Consider the following 10,618-nt stretch of genomic DNA (forward strand, 5'->3'; position numbering starts at 1 on the left):
TAAGTTTAGGATTTAGTCTTAAGTTTGTTCTGTGAATCGGGCCCACAATGTTGCTAAACAAGACAGGAAGTGTGCTTGACTTTTCAACATATCAGCTTATCATATATAATGTTCCTTACAATCTGTTTTTGTTAACCAATGAGAATCATACCTTTAAAAAATAGAAATATACACCCTATCTGTCAGTGTGGAAAGTAGTCATACAACCAATGATTTCTTGAATTTTTTCAAAAAATCTTTCAGTGGATCCGCGCACCCAACGCGAGAGAATCCGTGCACCCAACGCGATAGGATGCGTGCACCCTGCGCGCATTTCGCCGTATTTTTTTTTAAAAAAAGGGGATTCCAGGGGATCCTTCTAGGACCCCTTAAGCACTTCTAGAGGGTCAGAGTATTTCCACTCTGCCCCCTTTATATGTTTTACACACTTATTCCCCTTGCTTCTTCAGCTTTGCTTCTACCTAGGCAGAAAATGGCCACCAACAGTTCCTGGTTTCGAATGTAGACAGACACTCGACAGCCAATTAGCATTCAGCGCGCGATCGGGAGGGTGCGTGCTCGGTTCGGGGAGGGTGCGCTCACGGTGCGGGTACGGTCCGCGGATCCTCCCCGACCATAGATATTTATGTACTTTTAATTCTAATTTTCTCAGGAACTACTGAACGGATTCACACCATTTATGCAAAAGGCACGAGTCTGAACTGAGGACTACCTCTTTGCCAAATTTGGTGTCATTCCGTTCAGTGGTTCGGGCTGTAGCTGCGACAACAGATCCGATGGGAAATTGCATGGGGAAAATGCGTTTTGGGACCCCCTTTTTGACGAATCACCACGGGTAGGAGCGGAGTGGAGCTGGCCAAAAGTATGGAAAATTTCGCAAGTATTCGTCAACCGGCGCCAGACTTATTGGGAATAGAATGTTGCGGATTTCCTATGGAAAATAGGTCCTAACTATAGCTATCTACTGGCGACCGCCAGTAGATAATATATATATATATATATATATATATATATATATGTTGCAAGATTCGTCACCAGCTTCCACGTAGCTTCGGAAAAGACGAACACAGACCCAGATGTCAGTGCAAGAAAATTCTATTTATTATCACCCAGCACTGCCGCCATTACGCGTTTCGGCCTGCAAAGAGGCCTTGATCATATATATATTTACTGGAAAAAACAAAGGTTTCAGGGGGGTTATAGTTAGGAATTGGCATTTAAAAAACCTTAGAAATTCACTGAAAAAACCATAGGTTTCAGGGGCGTTATAGTTAGCTGGACATTTCCCTCGTACAAAACCCTAGAAATTCCCCCGTTATAGTTAGTTCAGCTAACTATAACTCGCGCCCCTGCAATGCACTGCTGATGACGTCACATATTATATCACTCATGACATGGTCAGTGACATCACTGATGACATCACTGATGACATCAATGATGACGTCATCCATGTGATAAATTAGTGCATCTTCTCACACCCTTTGATATTCTCAATCAAAATTTCAGACGTCCATTCTCAAAACCATAGATACTCCAATACCAATAACTACATACCCACTCATTGACTCTTAGATCTACACACACATCCACTCACTCACCTGTACAGTCGCTCATACTTACAGTCACTCAGTACAGGACTATCATATGCATTTATACACCTACATAGACACTCACACACCCCCAATCATCCATAGAGGTACTCTCACACCTAGTCAGCCATGCAAATAATTAATCACACTCCCATTTACTCACCTATGCAGTTATACACACACAAGTTCACTTACTCATAAAAATAGTACCACATTCTTACGCTCATATACAATCACTGATACAAGCACACACTCATCCATATAGCCACTCTCAGAATCACACACTCTCACATATACCCACTTATATACTCTTACACACATATATACTGCCTTTCACATATGTAGTTACTCACACATGTACCACTGAGATATACCTTCAATCACTAACACACCCATACATACACTCACCCAACCATACAGTCCATCACAGATGCACTCTTAAAACCATGCACCCATAGAATCACCCACTCCCACATGTATGCACAGAGTCACACACACCCCACCCACACACACACTCAGGCACCCATACAGATACTCAGACAAGCAATCAATAACCCATAGAGACACTCATATAGCTATTCACAAAACCATGCAGCCGCTTATACACCAACAGACAGACAGATACGGACATTCACACAGTTTAGTCACTAGTCTGCAGTAAGATACATTTAATGACTCACTTATAGAGTCAGTCATGCACCTACTAAATCATCCATTCACACACTTATACACCCACTCATTCTTCCATAGGTTTTTCCCTATATATATATTAAACATATTTAAAATTTACAGAAACACACACTCACTGGATGACGTCATCAGTGATGTCATCAGTGATGTCATTTCAGATGTCATCAGTGCCGCAATTCCAGTCAGTGACTCTGTGACCCTCGTTGGTGGGACCTTCCACTTACCCAGTACTTTCCTGTGCCTGCTGTGACCGTCTGTCTCCCTCCCGCACCGCACTTGCTAACACCGCGGCCGCTGTGAGGAGGGGGACTACATTTCCCAGCCTCCTGAGCGCCGAGGCCGGAAGCCGGCGTCGTATTACACGCGCCTGGAGGCGCCTTAAATCCCAGTGCAGCCCCTGCATCGCGGGACAGCGCGGGCAGCGCCGGGCTAAGCCCGGGCAAAGGGCGGGCCGTCTGTGGCCGTCCGGGGCCAGAGGAGGCCAGGCCGGGACACCCCCCTTGGATTTGCTGATTTCGACGACCTACTTGTCCAGGTGACTTCCAATCCCCAGACTGTGTGATTTGTTGGAACTGCCGTGTACTCTTGCTTGTGGGGGTGTTTTAAATAGCGCAATATGAATAGACATAAGGGCACGGTGGGGACTCTTGATGCTTTTATGATTAGGGCAGAGAGCTTACTGACACATGAGATTGAGCTAACCGACCGGCGCCTATCCTTAGATTTAATAACGGCTCAGCGACGCTCTTCTCTTGAAGCTCTGACACAGGGAGACATTTTACACCATCGCCTCTCTGTATCACCTACTTTACCTCCAATGTCTGTGACACCTTCTCCCCAACCCTCCCCATTAGTTATTTCAGACTTACCTGTAGGTACTTTTTCTAGTGGTCAAAAAATCCGCACTAGATCACGTACCTCTAAATTAATTGTGGAGGATAAAACTAGTGGCCCGCCGGCTAAACGGAAAAGGGGCCCTTACAATAAACCCAATTCTCATCGCTGCCCCAAAAACCTTAATAATGTTTTATTAAAAACAATTGTTGCTCCTAATACTGTGTCGGTTGGCACCCAAACTGATGATATTATTATTTCTCAAAGTAAGGATGACATTATGTTAGCCCTGGAGTCGGGCTTGAAAGCTATGGTTAGTCACTCTAAGGCTCTATTTGATAAAAATTTTGCATCCTTACAGGAAAGACTTATAGGTATGGAGCAACTGTTAATTCGGGAGTCAGCTTCTGCTCCATTGGCTGTTAATCGTAGCTCTCTAACCACATCGACTCGTTTGATGGGGGACTTTGTCAACCTAGGCCCTGGGATGGCCAATGCTAATAACAGAACCCAGTGCCCACCTAGTAGTTTATCACAACATCCCCGGTGATTGTTCCTCCCCAAATACCGGACCATGAAGTGAGATCATTGCCCACAGCTCCAATTCCATCAAAGACTTTCCCTAATACTGAGACTTTGAATCTCCCCCCTGCATCACACCCTTACGTAATAATTTTGGCTGGAGTTCCCTATCTGTCTGATACAAAGAAGGAGTCATGGGTGGACCTTCGCAATAAATGTGTGGACTGGTTGAGGAAACACAAGGGTTTCGATCCGGCCAGATTACATGAAATTTTAATGATGCGGAGAGTGGGATGGGTGGGTGCATCTGTTAAAAACATCACTTAGGATTGTATTTTTATAAATTTCTGCAGGCCTCATACTGTTCAGTCTTTAATGCGTACCCGTGAGTTATTGCCGGGTTTTAAGACGAATATATGTATGTTTACTCTTGGTTATTTTTACAAACCCATTACTAACAATAGCGAGCCCACGCCTACGGCCCTTCCTTTGGCGAATCACTTCTTGGCTTTGTCTGATTTAGACATCCCTGACTGACAACCAAGAACGAGTGCTGCATTTCCAGTTTTGTTACAGAATGAGGCCCCTGCTCTCCCTCTAGTATTTGTACCTGTCACTCCCAATAGTTTAGACAATCAATTAGAGAGAGTAGTATCAAGAGCAGGCACCTTGAATGTTTTAAGCTGGAATGTAGCAGGCCTCCAACAAAGGCTTTGTGACCCTGGGTGGGTTAGTTTTATCCAGAGTCAGGATATAATCATGTTACAGGAGACGTGGGCCACCGCAGATTTACATGTTAATGGGTTTCAGTGTCATAACACTCTCGCAACTAAATCCAGAATGGGCCGTCCCTCGGGAGGCTTATCTATCTGGATTAATATTTCTGTTGGAGGCACTACCAGGGTTATACCAACGAATAATCAGAATTTCCAGGCTATACTGGTTAATTTTTATAATAATGATTTTAGCTCATTACCAAATATACATTTTAGAAAATCTCTTTAATTTTATCACCACTCTGGAGTCTCGGCCCGATTTTGATGACACCAGTGGCCTTGTGCTGGGAGGTGATTTTAATGCAAGACTTAATGCTGACTGCTCAACCATGAAGGACTGTAATCCGGCACCTGGGTGTCAAAGGGGTGTGGAATTAACTTCCTTTTTGAGCACACATAATCTGGAGAATGCCATGGACATAATGGTTAACTGTTTCTCAACAGCCTCCCTAGTGCCCACATTTAGAGGTAGAGATTGCTCATCAATAATTGACTATATTTTTATTTCCCCTGGGCTGGCCGATTGTATCAGTAAGGCTACGGTAATTCCTATGCCTCAAGGGGATCACAACCCCATTAAGATCTGCCTAAAAGCAATCTACCGCCCAGTATATAACAAGGAATGTGGTGCTAGGAATCTCTCCATTAGTTCAACTAACCTTAGATTAAAATGGAGGGGTATTAATGTTACGGCGACTTTCCAGACTCTGGTCAGAGATAACCTACCCCTTTTTTTCTCATGTCTGTCTGATCTAAACCCGAATCCTGGGGCAGTTGAGGATTTCGTTAAGATTTGCTCGGCTCTTGGAGCCCAGCTTATGACCCCGCCGCGTGTAATCATGGCTGACCAGGGATGGTTTGATCATGAGTGTTCTCTGGCCAACCGTGATTTGCGGCGTGTCTTATCTTCCTGCCCGAGGAACTTGACCGACGTGAAAAATGCTAGGACTCGATATAAACTCGCCATTAGTAGAAGGAAGGAGGAGATCCTCGATGAGCGCTGGGAGGTGGTAGCGCAAACCGCTGCCCGTGGAAGGGGGGATATCTTTTGGGCTGCGGTTAAAGATCTGCGCTGCTCAGGTCAGCTCTCGACCCCAATGGATTGTACCATTCCCGGAGCTGCCTGGGTGGACCATTTTTCTAAGATTTATGCGGTCCCATCCTCATCGACGGCTACTCCAATATTTAACCACTCTCCATGGGTAGACATATCATGATCTGAGGTGGAAGAGGCCATCGCACAGAGCGAGGGGAATAAAGCCCCAGGCTCAGATGGCCTTCCCATTGACATTATTAAAGCCTACCCTGATTTATGGGCCCCTCTCTTGTTGAACGTTTTTAAAAATGTAACTTTCACCTCTCCACCACCACTAACTTGGTCATCGAGTATAATAGTGCCTATTTTTAAGAAGGGCGATCGGTCCCAACCATCATGTTATAGGCCAATCTCCCTTATCGATAACACCTTAAAAATTTTAGGCAGAGTATTGTATAATAAAATCCTAACATGGGCCGAGGATAACTACATTTTGGAGAGTTGCCAGCTGGGTTTTCGTAATAAGGTTGGCACTGCAGAGCAGTGTCTCAATCTCAACCTTATTTTGGGCAAATACACCGTTGCACGTAAATGCCCAATTTACCTTGCTTTTATGGATTTATCTACTGCCTTCGACCTTGTCAACAGGTCGCTGCTTTGGAGGGCCTTATTGAAATATGATCTGGACGAATCCATGGTTCACTTCCTGGCCTATTTGCATAGAGATTTAAAGGCTTGCGTCAGGATTGGCCATGGGGGGGAGGTAACTGAGATGGTAAGAGTTAATAGAGGGGTTAGACAGGGCTGTGTTCTAGCCCCTCTTTTATTTATCATTTATATCAATGGCCTACACAAACATTTGGTCTCCCTAACTGGCGATGTCCCGATAATAAATGGTAACCATCTCCCCACCCTGCTATATGCAGATGATGCGGTCCTTATGGGCCGCACCCCTAACGCACTACGCACTTTAGTGAATGGCTTTGTCGACCATATGGACTCCCTAGACCTAAAGACTAATTTTAAAAAATCATTTGTAATGTCATGTGGCCCAAAGAAACGACATATTGGTAGCATTATTGTGGGGTCAGAGAGACTGGGGTCAACTAGCAGCTTTCCGTATTTGGGAGTGGTCTGTGCTGCGAACAACTCCTGGAGTGGGCATATTGCCCACTCCAGGGGTAAGTTCTCAAAGGCCATTAACTCAATCCTGAGCCTCCCCCGCCCCAAGAAGACCGTTGCGCTGGCTGCTATCTTAAAAATATACAAAGCCCAATGCGTCCCGGTTGCCACATACGGTGCTGAGGTTTGGGGAACTGCTAGATGTTCTCATCTAATTGCCGAGGAAAACAGATTCTGCAGGAAGCTCCTCTGTGCCCCCATTTCCTCCCCACACTATACATGCCATAAGGAATTGGGGTTGCATTTTATAGGGGATTTTATTCGTGCCCGCCCTGCCCTTTTTTGGCTGGCGATTTGGAAAAATCCTGCCGCCAAATTGACCAGGGACATTATTGAGGATTGTTTACGTTGTGATAAGGGCATGGCTATCCCCTGGCTTGCAGGGGTGCTGAGTGCACTTCACAGCGTGAACTCCCAAAATGTTTTCTTAAAACCCACCACCACTACGCTTCCATCTAAATGTGAACTTAAAAAAGCACTTTATATGTTGTTCAGTGCCAAAAGGGCAGCGAGGGAGTCTTTGAAACCTAGCATTTCTAGATATCTAGCTCGCAATCTTTTAACTTACCCTACACCCAGTTATTTAACTCTCCCAATGAGCCACTGGGAGCGTGGCCTTATATTCCGTCTTAGGGCAGGTACCATTAAATATGCTCTTAGTTTTCCCTTATGGAATTATAATGATCAATGTGTTGAGCCATGCCCTTGTGACTGTCGGAGCAAGCAAACAATTTTACACTTTTTATTTTTCTGTAAATTTTATATCAAGTATATTAAATGGTTTTTAACCCCGTATTTTAAAAAATTAAAACCAATTAGCCTGGAACTTGCATTTTCGATGATTTTGACCCTGGACGACCATGAACTTGTTTTTCGTGTGAGCTCTTTCTTAAAAACTGTGGTTCGTGCTCGATTAACAATGTCTTAAAATGTGTATGGTCTGTTGTTTTTACTTGTAAATAGCATCACACTGTGTATTTTGCAACGCTTATTTGATTTACTGTGCTTTTATGGATTATTATTGATCCGAATAAAGTTTCATTGAGTGGATGTCATCAGTGATGTCATCAGTGATGTCACTGACCATGTCATGAGTGATGTAATATGTGACGTCATCTGCAGTGCATTGCGGGGGCGCGAGTCATAGTTAGCTAAACTAACTATAACGGGGGAATTTCTAGGGTTTTGTACAAGGGAAATGTCCAGCTAACTATAACGCCCCTGAATCCTATGGTTTTTTCAGTGAATTTCTAAGGTTTTTTAAATGCCAATTCCTAACTATAACACCCCTGAAACCCTTGGTTTTTTCAGTGAATTTCAAAGGTTTTTAAATGCCAATTCCTAACTATAACGTGCATGAAACGTATGGTTTTTTCAGTGAATTTCAAAGGTTTTTTAAATGCTAATTCCTATCTATAACTTATCTCTAAAGATATCATGTTTAATGATTTTCATTGGATTTCTATATTTTTCAATTTCAGTGTGTCAATTTCATTAATTATGTTTTTTTGAAATTCTTTTTTAACACTATTTTTATAACCTATTTTTTCATTTAAATCTTTACAAAATTAAAAAATATTATTTGTTTTTATTGGGTTTTTCAAACATATTTTTTTATAGTTTTAAAAATATGTTTTTAACTATATGTTCAAAACTTTATTTTATATAATTTTTCCATGTTTTTTGGATCCGCGCACCCTATGCGCACCGTTCTCGATCCCTACGCGATAGCATCCGTGTATGGTATGCGTTGGGTATGTGTTTAGTGCGCAATCGCAACGCAACCGGTACGCGACTCCCAGCCTATACGCGACACGTTCGATGTATGTAACACAATGTTTACGCGGTTCCGCGATGCGTCATGTGCGTGCAAGACGCGGTAGGTGCGCGGATCCCGTGAAATATTTAACATTAAAAAAACATATATATATGTATTTCATGTGAATATTAATTGAAGACAAACTCTAAACTACTCTTAAAAGTAATATATTTTTACATCTAATCCTATATTTCTTTTTAATTCAATTTCGCGGATGCGCGCTGAGTGCATGCTGCGTAAGCGAAGGGTGCGCGGATCGCATGTGACCTGCAAAAAAAGAGATTTGATTGGTTCATTACACTTCCTGTTCTAACTATTGAAAGACCCCACCCATTTCAATCATTATTCTTTCACCTTCTTTGGAGGCGCATCTCTTTGCAGAGAAGAAGAGTTTTTGGACTAAGTTTACACTTAGCTCTAACTTTTTTCTCCAAAAATGGCTTCAGGGCAGCAGGCATCACCTGCATCTCCTCATACATCTGAGGATGATTTTTTGAGGGAGCCAGCACGCACACCACATTTTTCTTCAGTGGTGTCGAAATTTTTTACTTTTCCCGAGGGGCAAATGAAGACCAATGCCACCTTGGTCACGTGCAAGATTTGTAAAAGAGTGCTGTCTCGAGGGGATCCGACAAAGAAATACTCATGCGGGACAGCCAGCATGCTGAAACACCTACGGACCCTTCATCCTGTCAATCTTGCACGAGAAGAATGCCGACGGATGAGAGACACTCCTGCTCCTGCACCTTCCACCTCATCGCAGCTGAGCACTTCAGGAGTGCATCCGTCAGCCCAAAACTTGGACATCCGTCCTTAATTTCAATTTTTAAAAGTGCTCTGCACTAAGTGCAATGTGACTTTGTGCTACGGTGAGCATTCGATCGATCTGATCTGCCACCGGCAAGAAAGACACCATCGCTAGGTTTTTTTTTTTGTTCACTGAAGTTCATTGTTTGGTTCCTCCTGTTTTGTTTTTTGTTTTTGTTTTTCCTGAAAAACCAAAAAAATCACAAAATTGTTGGAAAAACCAAAAAAATATATAAAAGAAGAAAGAAGAAAAAAAAAAGTTCTTCTAAGAACTAACTTTCCTGGTTTAAAAAAAGAGCTACATTTCTTTGTTAGTGTGTGAAAGTTTAGATGAATGTATGTGTTGTACGTAATTGACTGAATGAATGCATTAGTAGCGTATGGTGAACTTATAAGTGCAGAACTATGAGGAAGTGCTGCAGCATCACACAGTAACCTCTTTAACTGCAGTGTGCTGTAGTATATCCGAAGCACAGGGGTGCAACATATGTACATAAATATGTCGCACATCTATGCTTCTCTCTGCACGGCTGCTTAAACTTCAGCCATGTGGTGACACAGGCACCCTTGCACCATAGTGCAAGGATATCTGCGTCATGTGCTGTTTGTTTTGCTGCAGGAAGACACACCTTCCTGCACAAAAACAATGAGAAAATGCATTTTTCTCCTTCAATGTATGCTGAAATTTTTAGCATGCATTGAAGATATAAAAATGTGAAGAAATGAAAACAATTCTCCTTGTTGTGCTTTCCTACACCAACTTTAGAATGGTGCAGCATTCACACACATATGGAGATTTATGATTTCTGATAAATCTAGAGATGTGTCTTGTTCTATGAGTATTCAGTGCAATCATGCACAACAACACTTATAGAACACCCTTTCAACGCAAAGTGGTGTGTATGATGAGGTTGTATTTACATGGAGTAGAAAAAGTACAGAGTGCCTTTTCCTCTGTTTGTAAATATGAAAGAATGTCTTGCGCAATAACTATGTTACAAAAAGTGACATATTTCCGGTTCTAAAATTCCTTGCGAATGATAGAAGGTAAGCACAGAGTTTTGTGTGCAAAGATGTTCAAAGAAGAATGATTGAAATGACTGCGGTCCTTCAATAGGTACAATGGGAAATATTATGAACCCCTCAAATCTCTTTTTTTGCAGGTCACATGATATCTGATTATGGTCAGATTTCAAAACTACATAGGTATAAACAGAGTGTTTTTAGAAACGTGTTTCAACTTTGTAGCTTCTTGCAGACCTCCTCAGTCTGCATATTGAGACTCAGTTCAACTTTCCTTCACAGTAATAGGAATAAAAAATGGTACACATTTTTTTCACATTTTCATTGCAATCTACATTGA

This window comes from Triturus cristatus, chromosome 2_2, assembly GCF_964204655.1.
Source record: "Triturus cristatus chromosome 2_2, aTriCri1.1, whole genome shotgun sequence".
NCBI lineage: Eukaryota > Metazoa > Chordata > Amphibia > Caudata > Salamandridae > Triturus > Triturus cristatus.